The sequence below is a fragment of the Gavialis gangeticus genome, unplaced genomic scaffold, assembly GCF_001723915.1.
Source record: "Gavialis gangeticus isolate Ggan-Ray unplaced genomic scaffold, GavGan_comp1, whole genome shotgun sequence".
Taxonomy (NCBI): domain Eukaryota; kingdom Metazoa; phylum Chordata; order Crocodylia; family Gavialidae; genus Gavialis; species Gavialis gangeticus.
Genome location: NW_017728997.1, coordinates 51,466,007 through 51,470,254, shown reverse-complemented (window position 1 = coordinate 51,470,254; position 4,248 = coordinate 51,466,007). Strand labels below are relative to the sequence as shown.

General features: G+C 43.8%; 1 long non-coding RNA gene across 1 annotated transcript in view; it reads right to left on the bottom strand.

The window, feature by feature from the left end:
- Nucleotides 1-489: 489 nt before the first annotated feature.
- LOC109288911 overlaps nt 490-4,248 on the bottom strand; it is a 16,450-nt gene continuing 12,691 nt past the window's right edge. The window contains exon 3 of the long non-coding RNA XR_002095258.1: nt 490-500. This is a non-coding gene — a long non-coding RNA (uncharacterized LOC109288911). The remainder of the gene's footprint in view (nt 501-4,248) is intronic.

The following is a 4,248-nucleotide window of genomic DNA, read 5'->3' as shown; positions in this document are numbered from 1 at the left end:
AGAGGGTAGATTTAGGCTAGATAGGCTAGGAGGCGTTACTTCATGGTCTTTGCGGCTAGGATCTGGAACCAACTTCCAAGAGAAGTGGTGCTGGCTCCTACCCTGGGGGTCTTTAAGAGGAGGCTAGATGTACACCTTGCTGGGATTATTTGACCCCAGTACTCTTTCCTGCCATGGCAGGGGGTCAGACTCGATGATCTGCTCAGGTCCCTTCCAACCCTAGAAACTATGAAACTATGAGAGACAGCCATGAGCTGCCCAGTGCAGGGCACCAGGCCATCAAGGAGAGCCAAAAGTGCCACTGAAGAGAGGCTCTCATGGGATCAGCCTCCAGGGGGTGAGCCTTGGCTACTTCAGAGAGGAAGCATGAGTTGCTGGGGAAGTGGGCCTCACAGGGTAGGCAGGCATGGGACAGGAGGGTCTGCCACCTCCACCCTCCATTATGGGCGGGGCATGTCCAAATCCTAGAATCCTAAAGGGGAAGGTCTCCAAGGAAACCCCTCGGGGAGGTACTGAGTGCACTCCCCATTTTGGGTTATTGTTGTTGTGTCAAGGTCTATATAGCTATGGGTATTCTTTAAAGGAAGTTTATATGGTTTATATGTTCTTAATGTGTTAATATGTATATTTGTATTGTTACTTGGTAGGCCTAGGAAATATTATTAACTTATTTGCGTTATACAAGTTGATTCCCCAAATGTGTTTATCCTGTTGTAACCTTAACTCTTGTTCAATGTATTAATTATTATATATGTTGTAAGTTATATGGTTTTTGTGAATTGTGGGATTTTATGTAGTGTAATATGCTAAACTTTATTGTAAATATTTCACGTTTTATCTTAAGTATTTATTATAGAAATAAATTGTATATAGTTAAGCACTTGGTCTCAGCCTGGCTCTGTAGAGGAGAGGGAACTGCTCTAGTAGCCGGCCCCTCTATCAGCACCTTGCCTGACCCCCACCACTGTCATTGGAGGACATGGCACCCTGGGTGTACCTGGGCTACAGTAGTTTAGGGGTTGACTCTAAGCAATCAATAGGAAATAATGACACTTAGCACCTTACAAAATGAGACCTTAGATGAGACTTTTTGAAGAACCAGAAAAACCAAACTCTACATCTGTATCCATTCTGCTTCAAACTTCCCTAATGAATAGGTGTGCTAAGTGATTTTTTACTTTGTTCAGACATGTCTTCCAAACACTGTGTTGCAAAATTCTGCTCATTTAAAGTGAATAATTTTAGATGTTTTTCTTTTATATACAAAACCACCCTAAAGCTTCACCATGCAGAGTACTGATTCCATTTGGCCATTGACTTCATTGAAGAGAATGGATTTCTATCTTAAGTTTTGTGTGCCTGCACCTCAGGTCTGACTATCAAAACCAACACAGTCAATTAGTCAGTTGCTTTTCTGTTGTCCATTGTATCCTAACTCTGGAATGTGGTTTTCAAAAGAACTGGGGACTTATACAGCTTAGTGTTCTCCATCTTGAACTAACTGTTCATTACAATGTTTCTTTATAATGTGTTGGGCTGGATAACAAAGGCTCTGCAATATAAAACTGATTAAGCATTTATCATGCAAGTTATGTGAACCCTTTACATTGTTGTTTAGCAGTATGGCATTGATAGCCTGATGTAATATTAAAGTTCATCTCCCAAGGCTGCTTTGCACTTATTATCCAGTATCTTGCTGCCTTTAGGCTCAAAACCTAGAAAACCTGTCATTCCAGGGCCCCACCTGGTGCTAGTCATCGTAATTTGTTTCGGCAAATTAATGATCCAAAGTAGATTTTTAAGTTACTAAGTTTCAAAATGAAATCAAAACACACAAGTGAAAATCAAGGACGCAATGGCCACATCTACACAAGATATTGACTGTGTAGTTGTTGCTATATGGTCATTTAGTACTTTCGTACACAAATACTAAATGACTGCAGTAACAAGCTACTGTGCAGTAAGCGTCTTGTGTAGACGCAGTCAATCTGAATGCAGTCTGTGAGAAAGAGTGCAGAATACAGTGATCTATTCAGTTCTAGCTCTTTATTTCATAGGTTTGTCAACTAAAATAGATTGTAGTCCCTTCAGTATTAGCATAACAGTGCAATCCAATATAAAAATGCCAAATTACCTCATGATATAGGAAAAAGTCATAAGGTTTCTATATAATGCAACCAGCAGCTTTCAGGTGCGAAGTGAGTGGATAAATGAGCCAAGCTGTGCAGCCATCATGCTCTGTGGAGTGACCTCTTCAGAACACCAATAAATCAAAATTAATACCTCTGGACAATGGCGACACATAGCAGGTGCACGGGGGTGTATATGCACCCCCTGAGAGTGCTAGTGCACCCCCTGACAGTCTGCACTCCCCGCTTAGGTGATGGGCAGGAAGGGCAGGTGGAAGCACCAGTGCCCCTCCTGTGAGTGCCGGCCAGGGAGTGAGAGCACCACAACCACTTCCAGGAGCACTGTGGCTGATTTCCGCTCAGCACAGTTGGCCATGGGGGATCCCTCCCTACTTCAGTCGGTGAGATTGGCTGCAGATGGACCCCCCCCACCCCCAGTTGCTGACTGATCACTTGGAGGGCATGTGCCCCCCCCTCAACTAAGGTGGTACCTGTCGCCCATGACATGGGATCAAATTCAGCCAAAGTCAGTTTCTTTGTTATGGGGAGTTGATCTCATTTACCCAGCTGATGAACTTGAAACTATTAATACATTACCTTTATATGAAGATTTTAATCCATACAAAGGTGGTAATTGTTCCCCTTTTACAGGGATGAAAAGTGGGGTGACAATTTTCCCAAGATCATATTCATCTGACTTTCAGTCCTCTGGCATGTCATAACACAATTTATCAGCATTGTGCTCTCAAAAAATAGTTACCCTTTCACAGGTTAGATATCTGGGATTAGTCTTAACCTATTTCTTTACATAGGTAGTATAAAAGAATTCTGGATCAAAACCTAAATCAATTGCTATTGACAAAGATTTGCTGCTTCCTTCACCTAACTCTGAGATTCCAAGCATCCCTACAAGCCTGTTTAGACAATAACATGCAAGTATATGAGAATGGTTGACAGATCAGAAATGATCTCTTTCTTTGGTTCAGGTCATTACTGAACTCTTTTTAAGAATACTGATGAACTGAGCCTGTACAACTTCCCTGACCACAAGGTCAGAATGGTTTAGTTCTCATGGTAAATACACAAATCTGAACACTCTGACCTGCCTTTTACTGAGGAGAAAGCATTGTATTAAATATATGTTCACAAGATTTCTAAACAGAGTTGAGAAACATTTTGACCTTAGTATAGATATGTTACCCGACCACAATTAACCCAAGAGTAAGCAGTGCAGGTACAGTAGTGCAGTCCATTTTTCAAATTAGTTCAGCTTTAAAAAAAAAAGTGTCAATGAGGCTTTGGCATTTGGATAAAACAGAATAAGTACAGTATCAGACTGGACCATTCATCTACCTGCCTCTCAAAGTGGACTGTACCTAATGCTTCAAAAAAAGATGGAACTAACTAATATACTGTACCAATCCAGTGATGTGCATAAAAGAGAAGAAAATGTCTCTCAGACCCTGCAGGCATCAGCTTATGCATACTGAAGCATGAGGACAACTATCTGCATTACCCAGCTCCATTGTCCAGCTCCAAACGTAAACTAGGCATATGCGAAGCGGGTATTATTTGCTTCATAATCAGATTTGGCCAATTCAGGGGACAGTGATTTGAATCACTGTTCTGATTTGATTTGTCTGAATTTCCGAATCAGCCAGGCCAGGCCTATCCCCCGCCTGCTCTCCTAGCCTGGCAATGGTTGCCCCATCCACCCTAGCTCCTGGAGTTTTAAAGAAAAGCCCCAGTGCTCACTGTGTGCTGCCAGGCGGGGGCCGATTCCCACTGCCCCCCACTGCCTCATGCTGCATGGGGGGATCTGCAAGAGCCTCCCGGTCCCTCCCCTCACTCCCCCAGGTCCCCCACTCTGGACCGTGGCCTACACGGGCCCCTCCCAGGCCAGCTCTGGCCCTTTAAGAAAAAAAAGAGAAAACCCCCAGACTCACTGTTCCTGCTTGCAGGGGGCGATCCCCGCTGCCCCCCACCATGTGGTGGGCTCTACATTACACCCCGAAGACCTAAGGCCACTGCACCAGCAGTGAGTCACAGGGCTTTTCTCATTTTTTTTTCCTTAAAGGGCCAGAGCTGGCCCAGGCAGGGCTCCTGTCACAGGGCTGGG